This window comes from Nicotiana tabacum, chromosome 16 (genome assembly GCF_000715075.1).
Source record: "Nicotiana tabacum cultivar K326 chromosome 16, ASM71507v2, whole genome shotgun sequence".
Classification (NCBI taxonomy): Eukaryota; Viridiplantae; Streptophyta; class Magnoliopsida; order Solanales; family Solanaceae; genus Nicotiana; species Nicotiana tabacum.
In genome coordinates, this window is record NC_134095.1 from 87,626,569 (window position 1) to 87,650,757 (window position 24,189).

The window sequence follows — 24,189 nt, forward strand, 5'->3', positions numbered from 1 at the left end:
TTAGTGCTGGTATGATCGCATCCAACATTCCTTGCACTCTAAATTTTCTTATTACCCTTCCTCCTTCCGCTCTAGGTGCGAAAGTGTGAAGCCTTAAAACGACATAACTTTACGCTCATTTATCCGTTTTACGCGATTCCTCTTTTGATTTTATGTATTTTTACGGATGCCGCCTTCGAAACCAAGACGTAGTGACATGTCAAGATCCTCTTTAATTTTTTTTATCATTCATGTAAAAAAAATATCGTTTACACTGCGTAAAAGTCATTTGTGATTTTATTGGATCTACCATCGATATATTAAAAGAAGTAGGATACAAATTTTGCCAAAAAAAGGATGCAACACGAGGACTTCCCAGGGGGTCACCCATCCTAGTACTACTCTCGCCCAAGCACGCTTAACTTCGGAGTTCTGATGGGATCCGGTGCGTTAGTGCTGGTATGATCGCATCCAACATTCCTTGCACTCTAAATTTTCTTATTACCCTTCCTCCTTCCGCTCTAGGTGCGAAAGTGTGAAGCCTTAAAACGACATAACTTTACGCTCATTTATCCGTTTTACGCGATTCCTCTTTTGATTTTATGTATTTTTACGGATGCCGCCTTCGAAACCAAGACGTAGTGACATGTCAAGATCCTCTTTAATTTTTTTTATCATTCATGTAAAAAAAATATCGTTTACACTGCGTAAAAGTCATTTGTGATTTTATTGGATCTACCATCGATATATTAAAAGAAGTAGGATACAAATTTTGCCAAAAAAAGGATGCAACACGAGGACTTCCCAGGGGTCACCCATCCTAGTACTACTCTCGCCCAAGCACGCTTAACTTCGGAGTTCTGATGGGATCCGGTGCGTTAGTGCTGGTATGATCGCATCCAACATTCCTTGCACTCTAAATTTTCTTATTACCCTTCCTCCTTCCGCTCTAGGTGCGAAAGTGTGAAGCCTTAAAACGACATAACTTTACGCTCATTTATCCGTTTTACGCGATTCCTCTTTTGATTTTATGTATTTTTACGGATGCCGCCTTCGAAACCAAGACGTAGTGACATGTCAAGATCCTCTTTAATTTTTTTTATCATTCATGTAAAAAAAATATCGTTTACACTGCGTAAAAGTCATTTGTGATTTTATTGGATCTACCATCGATATATTAAAAGAAGTAGGATACAAATTTTGCCAAAAAAAGGATGCAACACGAGGACTTCCCAGGGGGTCACCCATCCTAGTACTACTCTCGCCCAAGCACGCTTAACTTCGGAGTTCTGATGGGATCCGGTGCGTTAGTGCTGGTATGATCGCATCCAACATTCCTTGCACTCTAAATTTTCTTATTACCCTTCCTCCTTCCGCTCTAGGTGCGAAAGTGTGAAGCCTTAAAACGACATAACTTTACGCTCATTTATCCGTTTTACGCGATTCCTCTTTTGATTTTATGTATTTTTACGGATGCCGCCTTCGAAACCAAGACGTAGTGACATGTCAAGATCCTCTTTAATTTTTTTTATCATTCATGTAAAAAAAATATCGTTTACACTGCGTAAAAGTCATTTGTGATTTTATTGGATCTACCATCGATATATTAAAAGAAGTAGGATACAAATTTTGCCAAAAAAAGGATGCAACACGAGGACTTCCCAGGGGTCACCCATCCTAGTACTACTCTCGCCCAAGCACGCTTAACTTCGGAGTTCTGATGGGATCCGGTGCGTTAGTGCTGGTATGATCGCATCCAACATTCCTTGCACTCTAAATTTTCTTATTACCCTTCCTCCTTCCGCTCTAGGTGCGAAAGTGTGAAGCCTTAAAACGACATAACTTTACGCTCATTTATCCGTTTTACGCGATTCCTCTTTTGATTTTATGTATTTTTACGGATGCCGCCTTCGAAACCAAGACGTAGTGACATGTCAAGATCCTCTTTAATTTTTTTTATCATTCATGTAAAAAAATATCGTTTACACTGCGTAAAAGTCATTTGTGATTTTATTGGATCTACCATCGATATATTAAAAGAAGTAGGATACAAATTTTGCCAAAAAAAAGGATGCAACACGAGAACTTCCCAAGGGGTCACCCATCCTAGTACTACTCTCGCCCAAGCACGCTTAACTTCGGAGTTCTGATGGGATCCGGTGCGTTAGTGCTGGTATGATCGCATCCAACATTCCTTGCACTCTAAATTTTCTTATTACCCTTCCTCCTTCCGCTCTAGGTGCGAAAGTGTGAAGCCTTAAAACGACATAACTTTACGCTCATTTATCCGTTTTACGCGATTCCTCTTTTGATTTTATGTATTTTTACGGATGCCGCCTTCGAAACCAAGACGTAGTGACATGTCAAGATCCTCTTTAATTTTTTTTTATCATTCATGTAAAAAAAATATCGTTTACACTGCGTAAAAGTCATTTGTGATTTTATTGGATCTACCATCGATATATTAAAAGAAGTAGGATACAAATTTTGCCAAAAAAAGGATGCAACACGAGGACTTCCCAGGGGTCACCCATCCTAGTACTACTCTCGCCCAAGCACGCTTAACTTCGGAGTTCTGATGGGATCCGGTGCGTTAGTGCTGGTATGATCGCATCCAACATTCCTTGCACTCTAAATTTTCTTATTACCCTTCCTCCTTCCGCTCTAGGTGCGAAAGTGTGAAGCCTTAAAACGACATAACTTTACGCTCATTTATCCGTTTTACGCGATTCCTCTTTTGATTTTATGTATTTTTACGGATGCCGCCTTCGAAACCAAGACGTAGTGACATGTCAAGATCCTCTTTAATTTTTTTTTATCATTCATGTAAAAAAAATATCGTTTACACTGCGTAAAAGTCATTTGTGATTTTATTGGATCTACCATCGATATATTAAAAGAAGTAGGATACAAATTTTGCCAAAAAAAGGATGCAACACGAGGACTTCCCAGGGGTCACCCATCCTAGTACTACTCTCGCCCAAGCACGCTTAACTTCGGAGTTCTGATGGGATCCGGTGCGTTAGTGCTGGTATGATCGCATCCAACATTCCTTGCACTCTAAATTTTCTTATTACCCTTCCTCCTTCCGCTCTAGGTGCGAAAGTGTGAAGCCTTAAAACGACATAACTTTACGCTCATTTATCCGTTTTACGCGATTCCTCTTTTGATTTTATGTATTTTTACGGATGCCGCCTTCGAAACCAAGACGTAGTGACATGTCAAGATCCTCTTTAATTTTTTTTTATCATTCATGTAAAAAAAATATCGTTTACACTGCGTAAAAGTCATTTGTGATTTTATTGGATCTACCATCGATATATTAAAAGAAGTAGGATACAAATTTTGCCAAAAAAAGGATGCAACACGAGGACTTCCCAGGGGGTCACCCATCCTAGTACTACTCTCGCCCAAGCACGCTTAACTTCGGAGTTCTGATGGGATCCGGTGCGTTAGTGCTGGTATGATCGCATCCAACATTCCTTGCACTCTAAATTTTCTTATTACCCTTCCTCCTTCCGCTCTAGGTGCGAAAGTGTGAAGCCTTAAAACGACATAACTTTACGCTCATTTATCCGTTTTACGCGATTCCTCTTTTGATTTTATGTATTTTTACGGATGCCGCCTTCGAAACCAAGACGTAGTGACATGTCAAGATCCTCTTTAATTTTTTTTATCATTCATGTAAAAAAAATATCGTTTACACTGCGTAAAAGTCATTTGTGATTTTATTGGATCTACCATCGATATATTAAAAGAAGTAGGATACAAATTTTGCCAAAAAAAGGATGCAACACGAGGACTTCCCAGGGGTCACCCATCCTAGTACTACTCTCGCCCAAGCACGCTTAACTTCGGAGTTCTGATGGGATCCGGTGCGTTAGTGCTGGTATGATCGCATCCAACATTCCTTGCACTCTAAATTTTCTTATTACCCTTCCTCCTTCCGCTCTAGGTGCGAAAGTGTGAAGCCTTAAAACGACATAACTTTACGCTCATTTATCCGTTTTACGCGATTCCTCTTTTGATTTTATGTATTTTTACGGATGCCGCCTTCGAAACCAAGACGTAGTGACATGTCAAGATCCTCTTTAATTTTTTTTTATCATTCATGTAAAAAAAATATCGTTTACACTGCGTAAAAGTCATTTGTGATTTTATTGGATCTACCATCGATATATTAAAAGAAGTAGGATACAAATTTTGCCAAAAAAAAGGATGCAACACGAGGACTTCCCAGGGGGTCACCCATCCTAGTACTACTCTCGCCCAAGCACGCTTAACTTCGGAGTTCTGATGGGATCCGGTGCGTTAGTGCTGGTATGATCGCATCCAACATTCCTTGCACTCTAAATTTTCTTATTACCCTTCCTCCTTCCGCTCTAGGTGCGAAAGTGTGAAGCCTTAAAACGACATAACTTTACGCTCATTTATCCGTTTTACGCGATTCCTCTTTTGATTTTATGTATTTTTACGGATGCCGCCTTCGAAACCAAGACGTAGTGACATGTCAAGATCCTCTTTAATTTTTTTTATCATTCATGTAAAAAAATATCGTTTACACTGCGTAAAAGTCATTTGTGATTTTATTGGATCTACCATCGATATATTAAAAGAAGTAGGATACAAATTTTGCCAAAAAAAAGGATGCAACACGAGAACTTCCCAAGGGGTCACCCATCCTAGTACTACTCTCGCCCAAGCACGCTTAACTTCGGAGTTCTGATGGGATCCGGTGCGTTAGTGCTGGTATGATCGCATCCAACATTCCTTGCACTCTAAATTTTCTTATTACCCTTCCTCCTTCCGCTCTAGGTGCGAAAGTGTGAAGCCTTAAAACGACATAACTTTACGCTCATTTATCCGTTTTACGCGATTCCTCTTTTGATTTTATGTATTTTTACGGATGCCGCCTTCGAAACCAAGACGTAGTGACATGTCAAGATCCTCTTTAATTTTTTTTTATCATTCATGTAAAAAAAATATCGTTTACACTGCGTAAAAGTCATTTGTGATTTTATTGGATCTACCATCGATATATTAAAAGAAGTAGGATACAAATTTTGCCAAAAAAAAGGATGCAACACGAGGACTTCCCAGGGGTCACCCATCCTAGTACTACTCTCGCCCAAGCACGCTTAACTTCGGAGTTCTGATGGGATCCGGTGCGTTAGTGCTGGTATGATCGCATCCAACATTCCTTGCACTCTAAATTTTCTTATTACCCTTCCTCCTTCCGCTCTAGGTGCGAAAGTGTGAAGCCTTAAAACGACATAACTTTACGCTCATTTATCCGTTTTACGCGATTCCTCTTTTGATTTTATGTATTTTTACGGATGCCGCCTTCGAAACCAAGACGTAGTGACATGTCAAGATCCTCTTTAATTTTTTTTTATCATTCATGTAAAAAAAATATCGTTTACACTGCGTAAAAGTCATTTGTGATTTTATTGGATCTACCATCGATATATTAAAAGAAGTAGGATACAAATTTTGCCAAAAAAAAGGATGCAACACGAGGACTTCCCAGGGGGTCACCCATCCTAGTACTACTCTCGCCCAAGCACGCTTAACTTCGGAGTTCTGATGGGATCCGGTGCGTTAGTGCTGGTATGATCGCATCCAACATTCCTTGCACTCTAAATTTTCTTATTACCCTTCCTCCTTCCGCTCTAGGTGCGAAAGTGTGAAGCCTTAAAACGACATAACTTTACGCTCATTTATCCGTTTTACGCGATTCCTCTTTTGATTTTATGTATTTTTACGGATGCCGCCTTCGAAACCAAGACGTAGTGACATGTCAAGATCCTCTTTAATTTTTTTTATCATTCATGTAAAAAAATATCGTTTACACTGCGTAAAAGTCATTTGTGATTTTATTGGATCTACCATCGATATATTAAAAGAAGTAGGATACAAATTTTGCCAAAAAAAAGGATGCAACACGAGAACTTCCCAAGGGGTCACCCATCCTAGTACTACTCTCGCCCAAGCACGCTTAACTTCGGAGTTCTGATGGGATCCGGTGCGTTAGTGCTGGTATGATCGCATCCAACATTCCTTGCACTCTAAATTTTCTTATTACCCTTCCTCCTTCCGCTCTAGGTGCGAAAGTGTGAAGCCTTAAAACGACATAACTTTACGCTCATTTATCCGTTTTACGCGATTCCTCTTTTGATTTTATGTATTTTTACGGATGCCGCCTTCGAAACCAAGACGTAGTGACATGTCAAGATCCTCTTTAATTTTTTTTATCATTCATGTAAAAAAAATATCGTTTACACTGCGTAAAAGTCATTTGTGATTTTATTGGATCTACCATCGATATATTAAAAGAAGTAGGATACAAATTTTGCCAAAAAAAGGATGCAACACGAGGACTTCCCAGGGGGTCACCCATCCTAGTACTACTCTCGCCCAAGCACGCTTAACTTCGGAGTTCTGATGGGATCCGGTGCGTTAGTGCTGGTATGATCGCATCCAACATTCCTTGCACTCTAAATTTTCTTATTACCCTTCCTCCTTCCGCTCTAGGTGCGAAAGTGTGAAGCCTTAAAACGACATAACTTTACGCTCATTTATCCGTTTTACGCGATTCCTCTTTTGATTTTATGTATTTTTACGGATGCCGCCTTCGAAACCAAGACGTAGTGACATGTCAAGATCCTCTTTAATTTTTTTTATCATTCATGTAAAAAAAATATCGTTTACACTGCGTAAAAGTCATTTGTGATTTTATTGGATCTACCATCGATATATTAAAAGAAGTAGGATACAAATTTTGCCAAAAAAAGGATGCAACACGAGGACTTCCCAGGGGTCACCCATCCTAGTACTACTCTCGCCCAAGCACGCTTAACTTCGGAGTTCTGATGGGATCCGGTGCGTTAGTGCTGGTATGATCGCATCCAACATTCCTTGCACTCTAAATTTTCTTATTACCCTTCCTCCTTCCGCTCTAGGTGCGAAAGTGTGAAGCCTTAAAACGACATAACTTTACGCTCATTTATCCGTTTTACGCGATTCCTCTTTTGATTTTATGTATTTTTACGGATGCCGCCTTCGAAACCAAGACGTAGTGACATGTCAAGATCCTCTTTAATTTTTTTTATCATTCATGTAAAAAAATATCGTTTACACTGCGTAAAAGTCATTTGTGATTTTATTGGATCTACCATCGATATATTAAAAGAAGTAGGATACAAATTTTGCCAAAAAAAGGATGCAACACGAGGACTTCCCAGGGGGTCACCCATCCTAGTACTACTCTCGCCCAAGCACGCTTAACTTCGGAGTTCTGATGGGATCCGGTGCGTTAGTGCTGGTATGATCGCATCCAACATTCCTTGCACTCTAAATTTTCTTATTACCCTTCCTCCTTCCGCTCTAGGTGCGAAAGTGTGAAGCCTTAAAACGACATAACTTTACGCTCATTTATCCGTTTTACGCGATTCCTCTTTTGATTTTATGTATTTTTACGGATGCCGCCTTCGAAACCAAGACGTAGTGACATGTCAAGATCCTCTTTAATTTTTTTTTATCATTCATGTAAAAAAAATATCGTTTACACTGCGTAAAAGTCATTTGTGATTTTATTGGATCTACCATCGATATATTAAAAGAAGTAGGATACAAATTTTGCCAAAAAAAGGATGCAACACGAGGACTTCCCAGGGGGTCACCCATCCTAGTACTACTCTCGCCCAAGCACGCTTAACTTCGGAGTTCTGATGGGATCCGGTGCGTTAGTGCTGGTATGATCGCATCCAACATTCCTTGCACTCTAAATTTTCTTATTACCCTTCCTCCTTCCGCTCTAGGTGCGAAAGTGTGAAGCCTTAAAACGACATAACTTTACGCTCATTTATCCGTTTTACGCGATTCCTCTTTTGATTTTATGTATTTTTACGGATGCCGCCTTCGAAACCAAGACGTAGTGACATGTCAAGATCCTCTTTAATTTTTTTTTATCATTCATGTAAAAAAAATATCGTTTACACTGCGTAAAAGTCATTTGTGATTTTATTGGATCTACCATCGATATATTAAAAGAAGTAGGATACAAATTTTGCCAAAAAAAGGATGCAACACGAGGACTTCCCAGGGGTCACCCATCCTAGTACTACTCTCGCCCAAGCACGCTTAACTTCGGAGTTCTGATGGGATCCGGTGCGTTAGTGCTGGTATGATCGCATCCAACATTCCTTGCACTCTAAATTTTCTTATTACCCTTCCTCCTTCCGCTCTAGGTGCGAAAGTGTGAAGCCTTAAAACGACATAACTTTACGCTCATTTATCCGTTTTACGCGATTCCTCTTTTGATTTTATGTATTTTTACGGATGCCGCCTTCGAAACCAAGACGTAGTGACATGTCAAGATCCTCTTTAATTTTTTTTTATCATTCATGTAAAAAAATATCGTTTACACTGCGTAAAAGTCATTTGTGATTTTATTGGATCTACCATCGATATATTAAAAGAAGTAGGATACAAATTTTGCCAAAAAAAGGATGCAACACGAGGACTTCCCAGGGGGTCACCCATCCTAGTACTACTCTCGCCCAAGCACGCTTAACTTCGGAGTTCTGATGGGATCCGGTGCGTTAGTGCTGGTATGATCGCATCCAACATTCCTTGCACTCTAAATTTTCTTATTACCCTTCCTCCTTCCGCTCTAGGTGCGAAAGTGTGAAGCCTTAAAACGACATAACTTTACGCTCATTTATCCGTTTTACGCGATTCCTCTTTTGATTTTATGTATTTTTACGGATGCCGCCTTCGAAACCAAGACGTAGTGACATGTCAAGATCCTCTTTAATTTTTTTTTATCATTCATGTAAAAAAAATATCGTTTACACTGCGTAAAAGTCATTTGTGATTTTATTGGATCTACCATCGATATATTAAAAGAAGTAGGATACAAATTTTGCCAAAAAAAGGATGCAACACGAGGACTTCCCAGGGGGTCACCCATCCTAGTACTACTCTCGCCCAAGCACGCTTAACTTCGGAGTTCTGATGGGATCCGGTGCGTTAGTGCTGGTATGATCGCATCCAACATTCCTTGCACTCTAAATTTTCTTATTACCCTTCCTCCTTCCGCTCTAGGTGCGAAAGTGTGAAGCCTTAAAACGACATAACTTTACGCTCATTTATCCGTTTTACGCGATTCCTCTTTTGATTTTATGTATTTTTACGGATGCCGCCTTCGAAACCAAGACGTAGTGACATGTCAAGATCCTCTTTAATTTTTTTTATCATTCATGTAAAAAAATATCGTTTACACTGCGTAAAAGTCATTTGTGATTTTATTGGATCTACCATCGATATATTAAAAGAAGTAGGATACAAATTTTGCCAAAAAAAGGATGCAACACGAGGACTTCCCAGGGGGTCACCCATCCTAGTACTACTCTCGCCCAAGCACGCTTAACTTCGGAGTTCTGATGGGATCCGGTGCGTTAGTGCTGGTATGATCGCATCCAACATTCCTTGCACTCTAAATTTTCTTATTACCCTTCCTCCTTCCGCTCTAGGTGCGAAAGTGTGAAGCCTTAAAACGACATAACTTTACGCTCATTTATCCGTTTTACGCGATTCCTCTTTTGATTTTATGTATTTTTACGGATGCCGCCTTCGAAACCAAGACGTAGTGACATGTCAAGATCCTCTTTAATTTTTTTTTATCATTCATGTAAAAAAAATATCGTTTACACTGCGTAAAAGTCATTTGTGATTTTATTGGATCTACCATCGATATATTAAAAGAAGTAGGATACAAATTTTGCCAAAAAAAGGATGCAACACGAGGACTTCCCAGGGGGTCACCCATCCTAGTACTACTCTCGCCCAAGCACGCTTAACTTCGGAGTTCTGATGGGATCCGGTGCGTTAGTGCTGGTATGATCGCATCCAACATTCCTTGCACTCTAAATTTTCTTATTACCCTTCCTCCTTCCGCTCTAGGTGCGAAAGTGTGAAGCCTTAAAACGACATAACTTTACGCTCATTTATCCGTTTTACGCGATTCCTCTTTTGATTTTATGTATTTTTACGGATGCCGCCTTCGAAACCAAGACGTAGTGACATGTCAAGATCCTCTTTAATTTTTTTTATCATTCATGTAAAAAAAATATCGTTTACACTGCGTAAAAGTCATTTGTGATTTTATTGGATCTACCATCGATATATTAAAAGAAGTAGGATACAAATTTTGCCAAAAAAAAGGATGCAACACGAGGACTTCCCAGGGGGTCACCCATCCTAGTACTACTCTCGCCCAAGCACGCTTAACTTCGGAGTTCTGATGGGATCCGGTGCGTTAGTGCTGGTATGATCGCATCCAACATTCCTTGCACTCTAAATTTTCTTATTACCCTTCCTCCTTCCGCTCTAGGTGCGAAAGTGTGAAGCCTTAAAACGACATAACTTTACGCTCATTTATCCGTTTTACGCGATTCCTCTTTTGATTTTATGTATTTTTACGGATGCCGCCTTCGAAACCAAGACGTAGTGACATGTCAAGATCCTCTTTAATTTTTTTTATCATTCATGTAAAAAAATATCGTTTACACTGCGTAAAAGTCATTTGTGATTTTATTGGATCTACCATCGATATATTAAAAGAAGTAGGATACAAATTTTGCCAAAAAAAAGGATGCAACACGAGAACTTCCCAAGGGGTCACCCATCCTAGTACTACTCTCGCCCAAGCACGCTTAACTTCGGAGTTCTGATGGGATCCGGTGCGTTAGTGCTGGTATGATCGCATCCAACATTCCTTGCACTCTAAATTTTCTTATTACCCTTCCTCCTTCCGCTCTAGGTGCGAAAGTGTGAAGCCTTAAAACGACATAACTTTACGCTCATTTATCCGTTTTACGCGATTCCTCTTTTGATTTTATGTATTTTTACGGATGCCGCCTTCGAAACCAAGACGTAGTGACATGTCAAGATCCTCTTTAATTTTTTTTTATCATTCATGTAAAAAAATATCGTTTACACTGCGTAAAAGTCATTTGTGATTTTATTGGATCTACCATCGATATATTAAAAGAAGTAGGATACAAATTTTGCCAAAAAAAGGATGCAACACGAGGACTTCCCAGGGGGTCACCCATCCTAGTACTACTCTCGCCCAAGCACGCTTAACTTCGGAGTTCTGATGGGATCCGGTGCGTTAGTGCTGGTATGATCGCATCCAACATTCCTTGCACTCTAAATTTTCTTATTACCCTTCCTCCTTCCGCTCTAGGTGCGAAAGTGTGAAGCCTTAAAACGACATAACTTTACGCTCATTTATCCGTTTTACGCGATTCCTCTTTTGATTTTATGTATTTTTACGGATGCCGCCTTCGAAACCAAGACGTAGTGACATGTCAAGATCCTCTTTAATTTTTTTTATCATTCATGTAAAAAAATATCGTTTACACTGCGTAAAAGTCATTTGTGATTTTATTGGATCTACCATCGATATATTAAAAGAAGTAGGATACAAATTTTGCCAAAAAAAAGGATGCAACACGAGAACTTCCCAAGGGGTCACCCATCCTAGTACTACTCTCGCCCAAGCACGCTTAACTTCGGAGTTCTGATGGGATCCGGTGCGTTAGTGCTGGTATGATCGCATCCAACATTCCTTGCACTCTAAATTTTCTTATTACCCTTCCTCCTTCCGCTCTAGGTGCGAAAGTGTGAAGCCTTAAAACGACATAACTTTACGCTCATTTATCCGTTTTACGCGATTCCTCTTTTGATTTTATGTATTTTTACGGATGCCGCCTTCGAAACCAAGACGTAGTGACATGTCAAGATCCTCTTTAATTTTTTTTATCATTCATGTAAAAAAATATCGTTTACACTGCGTAAAAGTCATTTGTGATTTTATTGGATCTACCATCGATATATTAAAAGAAGTAGGATACAAATTTTGCCAAAAAAAAGGATGCAACACGAGGACTTCCCAGGGGTCACCCATCCTAGTACTACTCTCGCCCAAGCACGCTTAACTTCGGAGTTCTGATGGGATCCGGTGCGTTAGTGCTGGTATGATCGCATCCAACATTCCTTGCACTCTAAATTTTCTTATTACCCTTCCTCCTTCCGCTCTAGGTGCGAAAGTGTGAAGCCTTAAAACGACATAACTTTACGCTCATTTATCCGTTTTACGCGATTCCTCTTTTGATTTTATGTATTTTTACGGATGCCGCCTTCGAAACCAAGACGTAGTGACATGTCAAGATCCTCTTTAATTTTTTTTATCATTCATGTAAAAAAAATATCGTTTACACTGCGTAAAAGTCATTTGTGATTTTATTGGATCTACCATCGATATATTAAAAGAAGTAGGATACAAATTTTGCCAAAAAAAGGATGCAACACGAGGACTTCCCAGGGGGTCACCCATCCTAGTACTACTCTCGCCCAAGCACGCTTAACTTCGGAGTTCTGATGGGATCCGGTGCGTTAGTGCTGGTATGATCGCATCCAACATTCCTTGCACTCTAAATTTTCTTATTACCCTTCCTCCTTCCGCTCTAGGTGCGAAAGTGTGAAGCCTTAAAACGACATAACTTTACGCTCATTTATCCGTTTTACGCGATTCCTCTTTTGATTTTATGTATTTTTACGGATGCCGCCTTCGAAACCAAGACGTAGTGACATGTCAAGATCCTCTTTAATTTTTTTTATCATTCATGTAAAAAAATATCGTTTACACTGCGTAAAAGTCATTTGTGATTTTATTGGATCTACCATCGATATATTAAAAGAAGTAGGATACAAATTTTGCCAAAAAAAAGGATGCAACACGAGAACTTCCCAAGGGGTCACCCATCCTAGTACTACTCTCGCCCAAGCACGCTTAACTTCGGAGTTCTGATGGGATCCGGTGCGTTAGTGCTGGTATGATCGCATCCAACATTCCTTGCACTCTAAATTTTCTTATTACCCTTCCTCCTTCCGCTCTAGGTGCGAAAGTGTGAAGCCTTAAAACGACATAACTTTACGCTCATTTATCCGTTTTACGCGATTCCTCTTTTGATTTTATGTATTTTTACGGATGCCGCCTTCGAAACCAAGACGTAGTGACATGTCAAGATCCTCTTTAATTTTTTTTATCATTCATGTAAAAAAAATATCGTTTACACTGCGTAAAAGTCATTTGTGATTTTATTGGATCTACCATCGATATATTAAAAGAAGTAGGATACAAATTTTGCCAAAAAAAGGATGCAACACGAGGACTTCCCAGGGGGTCACCCATCCTAGTACTACTCTCGCCCAAGCACGCTTAACTTCGGAGTTCTGATGGGATCCGGTGCGTTAGTGCTGGTATGATCGCATCCAACATTCCTTGCACTCTAAATTTTCTTATTACCCTTCCTCCTTCCGCTCTAGGTGCGAAAGTGTGAAGCCTTAAAACGACATAACTTTACGCTCATTTATCCGTTTTACGCGATTCCTCTTTTGATTTTATGTATTTTTACGGATGCCGCCTTCGAAACCAAGACGTAGTGACATGTCAAGATCCTCTTTAATTTTTTTTTATCATTCATGTAAAAAAAATATCGTTTACACTGCGTAAAAGTCATTTGTGATTTTATTGGATCTACCATCGATATATTAAAAGAAGTAGGATACAAATTTTGCCAAAAAAAGGATGCAACACGAGGACTTCCCAGGGGTCACCCATCCTAGTACTACTCTCGCCCAAGCACGCTTAACTTCGGAGTTCTGATGGGATCCGGTGCGTTAGTGCTGGTATGATCGCATCCAACATTCCTTGCACTCTAAATTTTCTTATTACCCTTCCTCCTTCCGCTCTAGGTGCGAAAGTGTGAAGCCTTAAAACGACATAACTTTACGCTCATTTATCCGTTTTACGCGATTCCTCTTTTGATTTTATGTATTTTTACGGATGCCGCCTTCGAAACCAAGACGTAGTGACATGTCAAGATCCTCTTTAATTTTTTTTTATCATTCATGTAAAAAAATATCGTTTACACTGCGTAAAAGTCATTTGTGATTTTATTGGATCTACCATCGATATATTAAAAGAAGTAGGATACAAATTTTGCCAAAAAAAAGGATGCAACACGAGAACTTCCCAAGGGGTCACCCATCCTAGTACTACTCTCGCCCAAGCACGCTTAACTTCGGAGTTCTGATGGGATCCGGTGCGTTAGTGCTGGTATGATCGCATCCAACATTCCTTGCACTCTAAATTTTCTTATTACCCTTCCTCCTTCCGCTCTAGGTGCGAAAGTGTGAAGCCTTAAAACGACATAACTTTACGCTCATTTATCCGTTTTACGCGATTCCTCTTTTGATTTTATGTATTTTTACGGATGCCGCCTTCGAAACCAAGACGTAGTGACATGTCAAGATCCTCTTTAATTTTTTTTATCATTCATGTAAAAAAATATCGTTTACACTGCGTAAAAGTCATTTGTGATTTTATTGGATCTACCATCGATATATTAAAAGAAGTAGGATACAAATTTTGCCAAAAAAAGGATGCAACACGAGGACTTCCCAGGGGGTCACCCATCCTAGTACTACTCTCGCCCAAGCACGCTTAACTTCGGAGTTCTGATGGGATCCGGTGCGTTAGTGCTGGTATGATCGCATCCAACATTCCTTGCACTCTAAATTTTCTTATTACCCTTCCTCCTTCCGCTCTAGGTGCGAAAGTGTGAAGCCTTAAAACGACATAACTTTACGCTCATTTATCCGTTTTACGCGATTCCTCTTTTGATTTTATGTATTTTTACGGATGCCGCCTTCGAAACCAAGACGTAGTGACATGTCAAGATCCTCTTTAATTTTTTTTATCATTCATGTAAAAAAAATATCGTTTACACTGCGTAAAAGTCATTTGTGATTTTATTGGATCTACCATCGATATATTAAAAGAAGTAGGATACAAATTTTGCCAAAAAAAGGATGCAACACGAGGACTTCCCAGGGGGTCACCCATCCTAGTACTACTCTCGCCCAAGCACGCTTAACTTCGGAGTTCTGATGGGATCCGGTGCGTTAGTGCTGGTATGATCGCATCCAACATTCCTTGCACTCTAAATTTTCTTATTACCCTTCCTCCTTCCGCTCTAGGTGCGAAAGTGTGAAGCCTTAAAACGACATAACTTTACGCTCATTTATCCGTTTTACGCGATTCCTCTTTTGATTTTATGTATTTTTACGGATGCCGCCTTCGAAACCAAGACGTAGTGACATGTCAAGATCCTCTTTAATTTTTTTTTATCATTCATGTAAAAAAAATATCGTTTACACTGCGTAAAAGTCATTTGTGATTTTATTGGATCTACCATCGATATATTAAAAGAAGTAGGATACAAATTTTGCCAAAAAAAGGATGCAACACGAGGACTTCCCAGGGGTCACCCATCCTAGTACTACTCTCGCCCAAGCACGCTTAACTTCGGAGTTCTGATGGGATCCGGTGCGTTAGTGCTGGTATGATCGCATCCAACATTCCTTGCACTCTAAATTTTCTTATTACCCTTCCTCCTTCCGCTCTAGGTGCGAAAGTGTGAAGCCTTAAAACGACATAACTTTACGCTCATTTATCCGTTTTACGCGATTCCTCTTTTGATTTTATGTATTTTTACGGATGCCGCCTTCGAAACCAAGACGTAGTGACATGTCAAGATCCTCTTTAATTTTTTTTTATCATTCATGTAAAAAAAATATCGTTTACACTGCGTAAAAGTCATTTGTGATTTTATTGGATCTACCATCGATATATTAAAAGAAGTAGGATACAAATTTTGCCAAAAAAAGGATGCAACACGAGGACTTCCCAGGGGGTCACCCATCCTAGTACTACTCTCGCCCAAGCACGCTTAACTTCGGAGTTCTGATGGGATCCGGTGCGTTAGTGCTGGTATGATCGCATCCAACATTCCTTGCACTCTAAATTTTCTTATTACCCTTCCTCCTTCCGCTCTAGGTGCGAAAGTGTGAAGCCTTAAAACGACATAACTTTACGCTCATTTATCCGTTTTACGCGATTCCTCTTTTGATTTTATGTATTTTTACGGATGCCGCCTTCGAAACCAAGACGTAGTGACATGTCAAGATCCTCTTTAATTTTTTTTTATCATTCATGTAAAAAAAATATCGTTTACACTGCGTAAAAGTCATTTGTGATTTTATTGGATCTACCATCGATATATTAAAAGAAGTAGGATACAAATTTTGCCAAAAAAAGGATGCAACACGAGGACTTCCCAGGGGGTCACCCATCCTAGTACTACTCTCGCCCAAGCACGCTTAACTTCGGAGTTCTGATGGGATCCGGTGCGTTAGTGCTGGTATGATCGCATCCAACATTCCTTGCACTCTAAATTTTCTTATTACCCTTCCTCCTTCCGCTCTAGGTGCGAAAGTGTGAAGCCTTAAAACGACATAACTTTACGCTCATTTATCCGTTTTACGCGATTCCTCTTTTGATTTTATGTATTTTTACGGATGCCGCCTTCGAAACCAAGACGTAGTGACATGTCAAGATCCTCTTTAATTTTTTTTTATCATTCATGTAAAAAAAATATCGTTTACACTGCGTAAAAGTCATTTGTGATTTTATTGGATCTACCATCGATATATTAAAAGAAGTAGGATACAAATTTTGCCAAAAAAAAGGATGCAACACGAGGACTTCCCAGGGGGTCACCCATCCTAGTACTACTCTCGCCCAAGCACGCTTAACTTCGGAGTTCTGATGGGATCCGGTGCGTTAGTGCTGGTATGATCGCATCCAACATTCCTTGCACTCTAAATTTTCTTATTACCCTTCCTCCTTCCGCTCTAGGTGCGAAAGTGTGAAGCCTTAAAACGACATAACTTTACGCTCATTTATCCGTTTTACGCGATTCCTCTTTTGATTTTATGTATTTTTACGGATGCCGCCTTCGAAACCAAGACGTAGTGACATGTCAAGATCCTCTTTAATTTTTTTTTATCATTCATGTAAAAAAAATATCGTTTACACTGCGTAAAAGTCATTTGTGATTTTATTGGATCTACCATCGATATATTAAAAGAAGTAGGATACAAATTTTGCCAAAAAAAGGATGCAACACGAGGACTTCCCAGGGGGTCACCCATCCTAGTACTACTCTCGCCCAAGCACGCTTAACTTCGGAGTTCTGATGGGATCCGGTGCGTTAGTGCTGGTATGATCGCATCCAACATTCCTTGCACTCTAAATTTTCTTATTACCCTTCCTCCTTCCGCTCTAGGTGCGAAAGTGTGAAGCCTTAAAACGACATAACTTTACGCTCATTTATCCGTTTTACGCGATTCCTCTTTTGATTTTATGTATTTTTACGGATGCCGCCTTCGAAACCAAGACGTAGTGACATGTCAAGATCCTCTTTAATTTTTTTTTATCATTCATGTAAAAAAAATATCGTTTACACTGCGTAAAAGTCATTTGTGATTTTATTGGATCTACCATCGATATATTAAAAGAAGTAGGATACAAATTTTGCCAAAAAAAGGATGCAACACGAGGACTTCCCAGGGGGTCACCCATCCTAGTACTACTCTCGCCCAAGCACGCTTAACTTCGGAGTTCTGATGGGATCCGGTGCGTTAGTGCTGGTATGATCGCATCCAACATTCCTTGCACTCTAAATTTTCTTATTACCCTTCCTCCTTCCGCTCTAGGTGCGAAAGTGTGAAGCCTTAAAACGACATAACTTTACGCTCATTTATCCGTTTTACGCGATTCCTCTTTTGATTTTATGTATTTTTACGGATGCCGCCTTCGAAACCAAGACGTAGTGACATGTCAAGATCCTCTTTAATTTTTTTTTATCATTCATGTAAAAAAAATATCGTTTACACTGCGTAAAAGTCATTTGTGATTTTATTGGATCTACCATCGATATATTAAAAGAAGTAGGATACAAATTTTGCCAAAAAAAGGATGCAACACGAGGACTTCCCAGGGGGTCACCCATCCTAGTACTACTCTCGCCCAAGCACGCTTAACTTCGGAGTTCTGATGGGATCCGGTGCGTTAGTGCTGGTATGATCGCATCCAACATTCCTTGCACTCTAAATTTTCTTATTACCCTTCCTCCTTCCGCTCTAGGTGCGAAAGTGTGAAGCCTTAAAACGACATAACTTTACGCTCATTTATCCGTTTTACGCGATTCCTCTTTTGATTTTATGTATTTTTACGGATGCCGCCTTCGAAACCAAGACGTAGTGACATGTCAAGATCCTCTTTAATTTTTTTTATCATTCATGTAAAAAAAATATCGTTTACACTGCGTAAAAGTCATTTGTGATTTTATTGGATCTACCATCGATATATTAAAAGAAGTAGGATACAAATTTTGCCAAAAAAAGGATGCAACACGAGGACTTCCCAGGGGGTCACCCATCCTAGTACTACTCTCGCCCAAGCACGCTTAACTTCGGAGTTCTGATGGGATCCGGTGCGTTAGTGCTGGTATGATCGCATCCAACATTCCTTGCACTCTAAATTTTCTTATTACCCTTCCTCCTTCCGCTCTAGGTGCGAAAGTGTGAAGCCTTAAAACGACATAACTTTACGCTCATTTATCCGTTTTACGCGATTCCTCTTTTGATTTTATGTATTTTTACGGATGCCGCCTTCGAAACCAAGACGTAGTGACATGTCAAGATCCTCTTTAATTTTTTTTTATCATTCATGTAAAAAAATATCGTTTACACTGCGTAAAAGTCATTTGTGATTTTATTGGATCTACCATCGATATATTAAAAGAAGTAGGATACAAATTTTGCCAAAAAAAGGATGCAACACGAGGACTTCCCAGGGGGTCACCCATCCTAGTACTACTCTCGCCCAAGCACGCTTAACTTCGGAGTTCTGATGGGATCCGGTGCGTTAGTGCTGGTATGATCGCATCCAACATTCCTTGCACTCTAAATTTTCTTATTACCCTTCCTCCTTCCGCTCTAGGTGCGAAAGTGTGAAGCCTTAAAACGACATAACTTTACGCTCATTTATCCGTTTTACGCGATTCCTCTTTTGATTTTATGTATTTTTACGGATGCCGCCTTCGAAACCAAGACGTAGTGACATGTCAAGATCCTCTTTAATTTTTTTTTATCATTCATGTAAAAAAAATATCGTTTACACTGCGTAAAAGTCATTTGTGATTTTATTGGATCTACCATCGATATATTAAAAGAAGTAGGATACAAATTTTGCCAAAAAAAGGATGCAACACGAGGACTTCCCAGGGGGTCACCCATCCTAGTACTACTCTCGCCCAAGCACGCTTAACTTCGGAGTTCTGATGGGATCCGGTGCGTTAGTGCTGGTATGATCGCATCCAACATTCCTTGCACTCTAAATTTTCTTATTACCCTTCCTCCTTCCGCTCTAGGTGCGAAAGTGTGAAGCCTTAAAACGACATAACTTTACGCTCATTTATCCGTTTTACGCGATTCCTCTTTTGATTTTATGTATTTTTACGGATGCCGCCTTCGAAACCAAGACGTAGTGACATGTCAAGATCCTCTTTAATTTTTTTTATCATTCATGTAAAAAAAATATCGTTTACACTGCGTAAAAGTCATTTGTGATTTTATTGGATCTACCATCGATATATTAAAAGAAGTAGGATACAAATTTTGCCAAAAAAAGGATGCAACACGAGGACTTCCCAGGGGGTCACCCATCCTAGTACTACTCTCGCCCAAGCACGCTTAACTTCGGAGTTCTGATGGGATCCGGTGCGTTAGTGCTGGTATGATCGCATCCAACATTCCTTGCACTCTAAATTTTCTTATTACCCTTCCTCCTTCCGCTCTAGGTGCGAAAGTGTGAAGCCTTAAAACGACATAACTTTACGCTCATTTATCCGTTTTACGCGATTCCTCTTTTGATTTTATGTATTTTTACGGATGCCGCCTTCGAAACCAAGACGTAGTGACATGTCAAGATCCTCTTTAATTTTTTTTTATCATTCATGTAAAAAAATATCGTTTACACTGCGTAAAAGTCATTTGTGATTTTATTGGATCTACCATCGATATATTAAAAGAAGTAGGATACAAATTTTGCCAAAAAAAAGGATGCAACACGAGGACTTCCCAGGGGGTCACCCATCCTAGTACTACTCTCGCCCAAGCACGCTTAACTTCGGAGTTCTGATGGGATCCGGTGCGTTAGTGCTGGTATGATCGCATCCAACATTCCTTGCACTCTAAATTTTCTTATTACCCTTCCTCCTTCCGCTCTAGGTGCGAAAGTGTGAAGCCTTAAAACGACATAACTTTACGCTCATTTATCCGTTTTACGCGATTCCTCTTTTGATTTTATGTATTTTTACGGATGCCGCCTTCGAAACCAAGACGTAGTGACATGTCAAGATCCTCTTTAATTTTTTTTTATCATTCATGTAAAAAAATATCGTTTACACTGCGTAAAAGTCATTTGTGATTTTATTGGATCTACCATCGATATATTAAAAGAAGTAGGATACAAATTTTGCCAAAAAAAAGGATGCAACACGAGGACTTCCCAGGGGGTCACCCATCCTAGTACTACTCTCGCCCAAGCACGCTTAACTTCGGAGTTCTGATGGGATCCGGTGCGTTAGTGCTGGTATGATCGCATCCAACATTCCTTGCACTCTAAATTTTCTTATTACCCTTCCTCCTTCCGCTCTAGGTGCGAAAGTGTGAAGCCTTAAAACGACATAACTTTACGCTCATTTATCCGTTTTACGCGATTCCTCTTTTGATTTTATGTATTTTTACGGATGCCGCCTTCGAAACCAAGACGTAGTGACATGTCAAGATCCTCTTTAATTTTTTTTTATCATTCATGTAAAAAAAATATCGTTTACACTGCGTAAAAGTCATTTGTGATTTTATTGGATCTACCATCGATATATTAAAAGAAGTAGGATACAAATTTTGCCAAAAAAAGGATGCAACACGAGGACTTCCCAGGGGGTCACCCATCCTAGTACTACTCTCGCCCAAGCACGCTTAACTTCGGAGTTCTGATGGGATCCGGTGCGTTAGTGCTGGTATGATCGCATCCAACATTCCTTGCACTCTAAATTTTCTTATTACCCTTCCTCCTTCCGCTCTAGGTGCGAAAGTGTGAAGCCTTAAAACGACATAACTTTACGCTCATTTATCCGTTTTACGCGATTCCTCTTTTGATTTTATGTATTTTTACGGATGCCGCCTTCGAAACCAAGACGTAGTGACATGTCAAGATCCTCTTTAATTTTTTTTATCATTCATGTAAAAAAAATATCGTTTACACTGCGTAAAAGTCATTTGTGATTTTATTGGATCTACCATCGATATATTAAAAGAAGTAGGATACAAATTTTGCCAAAAAAAGGATGCAACACGAGGACTTCCCAGGGGGTCACCCATCCTAGTACTACTCTCGCCCAAGCACGCTTAACTTCGGAGTTCTGATGGGATCCGGTGCGTTAGTGCTGGTATGATCGCATCCAACATTCCTTGCACTCTAAATTTTCTTATTACCCTTCCTCCTTCCGCTCTAGGTGCGAAAGTGTGAAGCCTTAAAACGACATAACTTTACGCTCATTTATCCGTTTTACGCGATTCCTCTTTTGATTTTATGTATTTTTACGGATGCCGCCTTCGAAACCAAGACGTAGTGACATGTCAAGATCCTCTTTAATTTTTTTTTATCATTCATGTAAAAAAATATCGTTTACACTGCGTAAAAGTCATTTGTGATTTTATTGGATCTACCATCGATATATTAAAAGAAGTAGGATACAAATTTTGCCAAAAAAAGGATGCAACACGAGGACTTCCCAGGGGGTCACCCATCCTAGTACTACTCTCGCCCAAGCACGCTTAACTTCGGAGTTCTGATGGGATCCGGTGCGTTAGTGCTGGTATGATCGCATCCAACATTCCTTGCACTCTAAATTTTCTTATTACCCTTCCTCCTTCCGCTCTAGGTGCGAAAGTGTGAAGCCTTAAAACGACATAACTTTACGCTCATTTATCCGTTTTACGCGATTCCTCTTTTGATTTTATGTATTTTTACGGATGCCGCCTTCGAAACCAAGACGTAGTGACATGTCAAGATCCTCTTTAATTTTTTTTATCATTCATGTAAAAAAAATATCGTTTACACTGCGTAAAAGTCATTTGTGATTTTATTGGATCTACCATCGATATATTAAAAGAAGTAGGATACAAATTTTGCCAAAAAAAGGATGCAACACGAGGACTTCCCAGGGGGTCACCCATCCTAGTACTACTCTCGCCCAAGCACGCTTAACTTCGGAGTTCTGATGGGATCCGGTGCGTTAGTGCTGGTATGATCGCATCCAACATTCCTTGCACTCTAAATTTTCTTATTACCCTTCCTCCTTCCGCTCTAGGTGCGAAAGTGTGAAGCCTTAAAACGACATAACTTTACGCTCATTTATCCGTTTTACGCGATTCCTCTTTTGATTTTATGTATTTTTACGGATGCCGCCTTCGAAACCAAGACGTAGTGACATGTCAAGATCCTCTTTAATTTTTTTTTATCATTCATGTAAAAAAAATATCGTTTACACTGCGTAAAAGTCATTTGTGATTTTATTGGATCTACCATCGATATATTAAAAGAAGTAGGATACAAATTTTGCCAAAAAAAAGGATGCAACACGAGGACTTCCCAGGGGTCACCCATCCTAGTACTACTCTCGCCCAAGCACGCTTAACTTCGGAGTTCTGATGGGATCCGGTGCGTTAGTGCTGGTATGATCGCATCCAACATTCCTTGCACTCTAAATTTTCTTATTACCCTTCCTCCTTCCGCTCTAGGTGCGAAAGTGTGAAGCCTTAAAACGACATAACTTTACGCTCATTTATCCGTTTTACGCGATTCCTCTTTTGATTTTATGTATTTTTACGGATGCCGCCTTCGAAACCAAGACGTAGTGACATGTCAAGATCCTCTTTAATTTTTTTTTATCATTCATGTAAAAAAATATCGTTTACACTGCGTAAAAGTCATTTGTGATTTTATTGGATCTACCATCGATATATTAAAAGAAGTAGGATACAAATTTTGCCAAAAAAAAGGATGCAACACGAGGACTTCCCAGGGGGTCACCCATCCTAGTACTACTCTCGCCCAAGCACGCTTAACTTCGGAGTTCTGATGGGATCCGGTGCGTTAGTGCTGGTATGATCGCATCCAACATTCCTTGCACTCTAAATTTTCTTATTACCCTTCCTCCTTCCGCTCTAGGTGCGAAAGTGTGAAGCCTTAAAACGACATAACTTTACGCTCATTTATCCGTTTTACGCGATTCCTCTTTTGATTTTATGTATTTTTACGGATGCCGCCTTCGAAACCAAGACGTAGTGACATGTCAAGATCCTCTTTAATTTTTTTTATCATTCATGTAAAAAAAATATCGTTTACACTGCGTAAAAGTCATTTGTGATTTTATTGGATCTACCATCGATATATTAAAAGAAGTAGGATACAAATTTTGCCAAAAAAAGGATGCAACACGAGGACTTCCCAGGGGGTCACCCATCCTAGTACTACTCTCGCCCAAGCACGCTTAACTTCGGAGTTCTGATGGGATCCGGTGCGTTAGTGCTGGTATGATCGCATCCAACATTCCTTGCACTCTAAATTTTCTTATTACCCTTCCTCCTTCCGCTCTAGGTGCGAAAGTGTGAAGCCTTAAAACGACATAACTTTACGCTCATTTATCCGTTTTACGCGATTCCTCTTTTGATTTTATGTATTTTTACGGATGCCGCCTTCGAAACCAAGACGTAGTGACATGTCAAGATCCTCTTTAATTTTTTTTATCATTCATGTAAAAAAAATATCGTTTACACTGCGTAAAAGTCATTTGTGATTTTATTGGATCTACCATCGATATATTAAAAGAAGTAGGATACAAATTTTGCCAAAAAAAGGATGCAACACGAGGACTTCCCAGGGGGTCACCCATCCTAGTACTACTCTCGCCCAAGCACGCTTAACTTCGGAGTTCTGATGGGATCCGGTGCGTTAGTGCTGGTATGATCGCATCCAACATTCCTTGCACTCTAAATTTTCTTATTACCCTTCCTCCTTCCGCTCTAGGTGCGAAAGTGTGAAGCCTTAAAACGACATAACTTTACGCTCATTTATCCGTTTTACGCGATTCCTCTTTTGAT

At 39.7% G+C, this 24,189-nt stretch overlaps 56 non-coding genes across 56 annotated transcripts; all 56 read right to left on the reverse strand.

Annotated features, from left to right (window-relative positions):
• Positions 1–333: 333 nt before the first annotated feature.
• On the reverse strand, positions 334–452 carry LOC142170814 (5S ribosomal RNA). The gene has a single exon (XR_012700427.1). It is a non-coding gene; the product is annotated as a 5S ribosomal RNA (ribosomal RNA).
• Positions 453–762: 310 nt separating this feature from the next.
• Positions 763–880, reverse strand: LOC142170930 (5S ribosomal RNA). Its single transcript, XR_012700541.1, has one exon. It is a non-coding gene; the product is annotated as a 5S ribosomal RNA (ribosomal RNA).
• A 310-nt stretch (positions 881–1,190) lies between these two features.
• Positions 1,191–1,309, reverse strand: LOC142170974 (5S ribosomal RNA). Its single transcript, XR_012700587.1, has one exon. It is a non-coding gene; the product is annotated as a 5S ribosomal RNA (ribosomal RNA).
• Positions 1,310–1,619: 310 nt separating this feature from the next.
• On the reverse strand, positions 1,620–1,737 carry LOC142170931 (5S ribosomal RNA). Its single transcript, XR_012700543.1, has one exon. It is a non-coding gene; the product is annotated as a 5S ribosomal RNA (ribosomal RNA).
• Positions 1,738–2,047: 310 nt separating this feature from the next.
• Positions 2,048–2,166, reverse strand: LOC142170892 (5S ribosomal RNA). The gene has a single exon (XR_012700501.1). It is a non-coding gene; the product is annotated as a 5S ribosomal RNA (ribosomal RNA).
• Positions 2,167–2,477: 311 nt separating this feature from the next.
• On the reverse strand, positions 2,478–2,595 carry LOC142170932 (5S ribosomal RNA). Its single transcript, XR_012700544.1, has one exon. It is a non-coding gene; the product is annotated as a 5S ribosomal RNA (ribosomal RNA).
• Positions 2,596–2,906: 311 nt separating this feature from the next.
• Positions 2,907–3,024, reverse strand: LOC142170933 (5S ribosomal RNA). The gene has a single exon (XR_012700545.1). It is a non-coding gene; the product is annotated as a 5S ribosomal RNA (ribosomal RNA).
• Positions 3,025–3,335: 311 nt separating this feature from the next.
• LOC142171085 (5S ribosomal RNA) lies at positions 3,336–3,454 on the reverse strand. The gene has a single exon (XR_012700698.1). It is a non-coding gene; the product is annotated as a 5S ribosomal RNA (ribosomal RNA).
• Positions 3,455–3,764: 310 nt separating this feature from the next.
• On the reverse strand, positions 3,765–3,882 carry LOC142170934 (5S ribosomal RNA). The gene has a single exon (XR_012700546.1). It is a non-coding gene; the product is annotated as a 5S ribosomal RNA (ribosomal RNA).
• A 312-nt stretch (positions 3,883–4,194) lies between these two features.
• LOC142171196 (5S ribosomal RNA) lies at positions 4,195–4,313 on the reverse strand. The gene has a single exon (XR_012700809.1). It is a non-coding gene; the product is annotated as a 5S ribosomal RNA (ribosomal RNA).
• Positions 4,314–4,623: 310 nt separating this feature from the next.
• LOC142170893 (5S ribosomal RNA) lies at positions 4,624–4,742 on the reverse strand. Its single transcript, XR_012700502.1, has one exon. It is a non-coding gene; the product is annotated as a 5S ribosomal RNA (ribosomal RNA).
• A 312-nt stretch (positions 4,743–5,054) lies between these two features.
• Positions 5,055–5,172, reverse strand: LOC142170936 (5S ribosomal RNA). The gene has a single exon (XR_012700549.1). It is a non-coding gene; the product is annotated as a 5S ribosomal RNA (ribosomal RNA).
• A 312-nt stretch (positions 5,173–5,484) lies between these two features.
• LOC142171299 (5S ribosomal RNA) lies at positions 5,485–5,603 on the reverse strand. The gene has a single exon (XR_012700873.1). It is a non-coding gene; the product is annotated as a 5S ribosomal RNA (ribosomal RNA).
• A 310-nt stretch (positions 5,604–5,913) lies between these two features.
• Positions 5,914–6,032, reverse strand: LOC142170894 (5S ribosomal RNA). The gene has a single exon (XR_012700503.1). It is a non-coding gene; the product is annotated as a 5S ribosomal RNA (ribosomal RNA).
• A 310-nt stretch (positions 6,033–6,342) lies between these two features.
• LOC142170867 (5S ribosomal RNA) lies at positions 6,343–6,461 on the reverse strand. The gene has a single exon (XR_012700477.1). It is a non-coding gene; the product is annotated as a 5S ribosomal RNA (ribosomal RNA).
• Positions 6,462–6,771: 310 nt separating this feature from the next.
• On the reverse strand, positions 6,772–6,889 carry LOC142170937 (5S ribosomal RNA). Its single transcript, XR_012700550.1, has one exon. It is a non-coding gene; the product is annotated as a 5S ribosomal RNA (ribosomal RNA).
• Positions 6,890–7,198: 309 nt separating this feature from the next.
• Positions 7,199–7,317, reverse strand: LOC142170880 (5S ribosomal RNA). Its single transcript, XR_012700489.1, has one exon. It is a non-coding gene; the product is annotated as a 5S ribosomal RNA (ribosomal RNA).
• A 311-nt stretch (positions 7,318–7,628) lies between these two features.
• LOC142170891 (5S ribosomal RNA) lies at positions 7,629–7,747 on the reverse strand. Its single transcript, XR_012700500.1, has one exon. It is a non-coding gene; the product is annotated as a 5S ribosomal RNA (ribosomal RNA).
• A 311-nt stretch (positions 7,748–8,058) lies between these two features.
• LOC142170938 (5S ribosomal RNA) lies at positions 8,059–8,176 on the reverse strand. The gene has a single exon (XR_012700551.1). It is a non-coding gene; the product is annotated as a 5S ribosomal RNA (ribosomal RNA).
• A 310-nt stretch (positions 8,177–8,486) lies between these two features.
• On the reverse strand, positions 8,487–8,605 carry LOC142170902 (5S ribosomal RNA). The gene has a single exon (XR_012700511.1). It is a non-coding gene; the product is annotated as a 5S ribosomal RNA (ribosomal RNA).
• Positions 8,606–8,916: 311 nt separating this feature from the next.
• Positions 8,917–9,035, reverse strand: LOC142170913 (5S ribosomal RNA). Its single transcript, XR_012700523.1, has one exon. It is a non-coding gene; the product is annotated as a 5S ribosomal RNA (ribosomal RNA).
• Positions 9,036–9,344: 309 nt separating this feature from the next.
• LOC142170924 (5S ribosomal RNA) lies at positions 9,345–9,463 on the reverse strand. Its single transcript, XR_012700535.1, has one exon. It is a non-coding gene; the product is annotated as a 5S ribosomal RNA (ribosomal RNA).
• A 311-nt stretch (positions 9,464–9,774) lies between these two features.
• On the reverse strand, positions 9,775–9,893 carry LOC142170935 (5S ribosomal RNA). The gene has a single exon (XR_012700547.1). It is a non-coding gene; the product is annotated as a 5S ribosomal RNA (ribosomal RNA).
• Positions 9,894–10,204: 311 nt separating this feature from the next.
• Positions 10,205–10,323, reverse strand: LOC142170946 (5S ribosomal RNA). The gene has a single exon (XR_012700559.1). It is a non-coding gene; the product is annotated as a 5S ribosomal RNA (ribosomal RNA).
• Positions 10,324–10,633: 310 nt separating this feature from the next.
• Positions 10,634–10,752, reverse strand: LOC142170895 (5S ribosomal RNA). Its single transcript, XR_012700504.1, has one exon. It is a non-coding gene; the product is annotated as a 5S ribosomal RNA (ribosomal RNA).
• A 310-nt stretch (positions 10,753–11,062) lies between these two features.
• On the reverse strand, positions 11,063–11,181 carry LOC142170957 (5S ribosomal RNA). Its single transcript, XR_012700570.1, has one exon. It is a non-coding gene; the product is annotated as a 5S ribosomal RNA (ribosomal RNA).
• Positions 11,182–11,491: 310 nt separating this feature from the next.
• On the reverse strand, positions 11,492–11,610 carry LOC142170896 (5S ribosomal RNA). Its single transcript, XR_012700505.1, has one exon. It is a non-coding gene; the product is annotated as a 5S ribosomal RNA (ribosomal RNA).
• A 310-nt stretch (positions 11,611–11,920) lies between these two features.
• LOC142170939 (5S ribosomal RNA) lies at positions 11,921–12,038 on the reverse strand. The gene has a single exon (XR_012700552.1). It is a non-coding gene; the product is annotated as a 5S ribosomal RNA (ribosomal RNA).
• Positions 12,039–12,348: 310 nt separating this feature from the next.
• LOC142170968 (5S ribosomal RNA) lies at positions 12,349–12,467 on the reverse strand. Its single transcript, XR_012700581.1, has one exon. It is a non-coding gene; the product is annotated as a 5S ribosomal RNA (ribosomal RNA).
• A 310-nt stretch (positions 12,468–12,777) lies between these two features.
• Positions 12,778–12,896, reverse strand: LOC142170897 (5S ribosomal RNA). The gene has a single exon (XR_012700506.1). It is a non-coding gene; the product is annotated as a 5S ribosomal RNA (ribosomal RNA).
• Positions 12,897–13,206: 310 nt separating this feature from the next.
• On the reverse strand, positions 13,207–13,325 carry LOC142170980 (5S ribosomal RNA). The gene has a single exon (XR_012700593.1). It is a non-coding gene; the product is annotated as a 5S ribosomal RNA (ribosomal RNA).
• A 311-nt stretch (positions 13,326–13,636) lies between these two features.
• LOC142170940 (5S ribosomal RNA) lies at positions 13,637–13,754 on the reverse strand. Its single transcript, XR_012700553.1, has one exon. It is a non-coding gene; the product is annotated as a 5S ribosomal RNA (ribosomal RNA).
• Positions 13,755–14,065: 311 nt separating this feature from the next.
• Positions 14,066–14,184, reverse strand: LOC142170898 (5S ribosomal RNA). The gene has a single exon (XR_012700507.1). It is a non-coding gene; the product is annotated as a 5S ribosomal RNA (ribosomal RNA).
• A 309-nt stretch (positions 14,185–14,493) lies between these two features.
• LOC142170991 (5S ribosomal RNA) lies at positions 14,494–14,612 on the reverse strand. Its single transcript, XR_012700604.1, has one exon. It is a non-coding gene; the product is annotated as a 5S ribosomal RNA (ribosomal RNA).
• A 310-nt stretch (positions 14,613–14,922) lies between these two features.
• Positions 14,923–15,041, reverse strand: LOC142171002 (5S ribosomal RNA). The gene has a single exon (XR_012700615.1). It is a non-coding gene; the product is annotated as a 5S ribosomal RNA (ribosomal RNA).
• A 311-nt stretch (positions 15,042–15,352) lies between these two features.
• Positions 15,353–15,470, reverse strand: LOC142170941 (5S ribosomal RNA). Its single transcript, XR_012700554.1, has one exon. It is a non-coding gene; the product is annotated as a 5S ribosomal RNA (ribosomal RNA).
• A 311-nt stretch (positions 15,471–15,781) lies between these two features.
• Positions 15,782–15,900, reverse strand: LOC142171013 (5S ribosomal RNA). The gene has a single exon (XR_012700626.1). It is a non-coding gene; the product is annotated as a 5S ribosomal RNA (ribosomal RNA).
• A 311-nt stretch (positions 15,901–16,211) lies between these two features.
• LOC142171024 (5S ribosomal RNA) lies at positions 16,212–16,330 on the reverse strand. Its single transcript, XR_012700637.1, has one exon. It is a non-coding gene; the product is annotated as a 5S ribosomal RNA (ribosomal RNA).
• Positions 16,331–16,642: 312 nt separating this feature from the next.
• LOC142171035 (5S ribosomal RNA) lies at positions 16,643–16,761 on the reverse strand. The gene has a single exon (XR_012700648.1). It is a non-coding gene; the product is annotated as a 5S ribosomal RNA (ribosomal RNA).
• Positions 16,762–17,072: 311 nt separating this feature from the next.
• LOC142171046 (5S ribosomal RNA) lies at positions 17,073–17,191 on the reverse strand. Its single transcript, XR_012700659.1, has one exon. It is a non-coding gene; the product is annotated as a 5S ribosomal RNA (ribosomal RNA).
• A 311-nt stretch (positions 17,192–17,502) lies between these two features.
• LOC142171057 (5S ribosomal RNA) lies at positions 17,503–17,621 on the reverse strand. The gene has a single exon (XR_012700670.1). It is a non-coding gene; the product is annotated as a 5S ribosomal RNA (ribosomal RNA).
• Positions 17,622–17,932: 311 nt separating this feature from the next.
• On the reverse strand, positions 17,933–18,051 carry LOC142171068 (5S ribosomal RNA). The gene has a single exon (XR_012700681.1). It is a non-coding gene; the product is annotated as a 5S ribosomal RNA (ribosomal RNA).
• A 310-nt stretch (positions 18,052–18,361) lies between these two features.
• Positions 18,362–18,480, reverse strand: LOC142171079 (5S ribosomal RNA). Its single transcript, XR_012700692.1, has one exon. It is a non-coding gene; the product is annotated as a 5S ribosomal RNA (ribosomal RNA).
• A 310-nt stretch (positions 18,481–18,790) lies between these two features.
• On the reverse strand, positions 18,791–18,909 carry LOC142171091 (5S ribosomal RNA). Its single transcript, XR_012700704.1, has one exon. It is a non-coding gene; the product is annotated as a 5S ribosomal RNA (ribosomal RNA).
• A 311-nt stretch (positions 18,910–19,220) lies between these two features.
• On the reverse strand, positions 19,221–19,339 carry LOC142171102 (5S ribosomal RNA). The gene has a single exon (XR_012700715.1). It is a non-coding gene; the product is annotated as a 5S ribosomal RNA (ribosomal RNA).
• Positions 19,340–19,649: 310 nt separating this feature from the next.
• LOC142171113 (5S ribosomal RNA) lies at positions 19,650–19,768 on the reverse strand. The gene has a single exon (XR_012700726.1). It is a non-coding gene; the product is annotated as a 5S ribosomal RNA (ribosomal RNA).
• A 311-nt stretch (positions 19,769–20,079) lies between these two features.
• Positions 20,080–20,198, reverse strand: LOC142171124 (5S ribosomal RNA). The gene has a single exon (XR_012700737.1). It is a non-coding gene; the product is annotated as a 5S ribosomal RNA (ribosomal RNA).
• Positions 20,199–20,509: 311 nt separating this feature from the next.
• On the reverse strand, positions 20,510–20,628 carry LOC142171135 (5S ribosomal RNA). Its single transcript, XR_012700748.1, has one exon. It is a non-coding gene; the product is annotated as a 5S ribosomal RNA (ribosomal RNA).
• A 311-nt stretch (positions 20,629–20,939) lies between these two features.
• LOC142171146 (5S ribosomal RNA) lies at positions 20,940–21,058 on the reverse strand. The gene has a single exon (XR_012700759.1). It is a non-coding gene; the product is annotated as a 5S ribosomal RNA (ribosomal RNA).
• A 310-nt stretch (positions 21,059–21,368) lies between these two features.
• Positions 21,369–21,487, reverse strand: LOC142171157 (5S ribosomal RNA). The gene has a single exon (XR_012700770.1). It is a non-coding gene; the product is annotated as a 5S ribosomal RNA (ribosomal RNA).
• A 310-nt stretch (positions 21,488–21,797) lies between these two features.
• Positions 21,798–21,916, reverse strand: LOC142171168 (5S ribosomal RNA). Its single transcript, XR_012700781.1, has one exon. It is a non-coding gene; the product is annotated as a 5S ribosomal RNA (ribosomal RNA).
• Positions 21,917–22,226: 310 nt separating this feature from the next.
• Positions 22,227–22,345, reverse strand: LOC142171179 (5S ribosomal RNA). The gene has a single exon (XR_012700792.1). It is a non-coding gene; the product is annotated as a 5S ribosomal RNA (ribosomal RNA).
• Positions 22,346–22,657: 312 nt separating this feature from the next.
• Positions 22,658–22,775, reverse strand: LOC142170942 (5S ribosomal RNA). Its single transcript, XR_012700555.1, has one exon. It is a non-coding gene; the product is annotated as a 5S ribosomal RNA (ribosomal RNA).
• A 311-nt stretch (positions 22,776–23,086) lies between these two features.
• On the reverse strand, positions 23,087–23,205 carry LOC142171190 (5S ribosomal RNA). Its single transcript, XR_012700803.1, has one exon. It is a non-coding gene; the product is annotated as a 5S ribosomal RNA (ribosomal RNA).
• Positions 23,206–23,515: 310 nt separating this feature from the next.
• On the reverse strand, positions 23,516–23,634 carry LOC142171202 (5S ribosomal RNA). The gene has a single exon (XR_012700815.1). It is a non-coding gene; the product is annotated as a 5S ribosomal RNA (ribosomal RNA).
• Positions 23,635–23,944: 310 nt separating this feature from the next.
• On the reverse strand, positions 23,945–24,063 carry LOC142171213 (5S ribosomal RNA). Its single transcript, XR_012700826.1, has one exon. It is a non-coding gene; the product is annotated as a 5S ribosomal RNA (ribosomal RNA).
• Between the last annotated feature and the right edge of the window lie 126 nt (positions 24,064–24,189).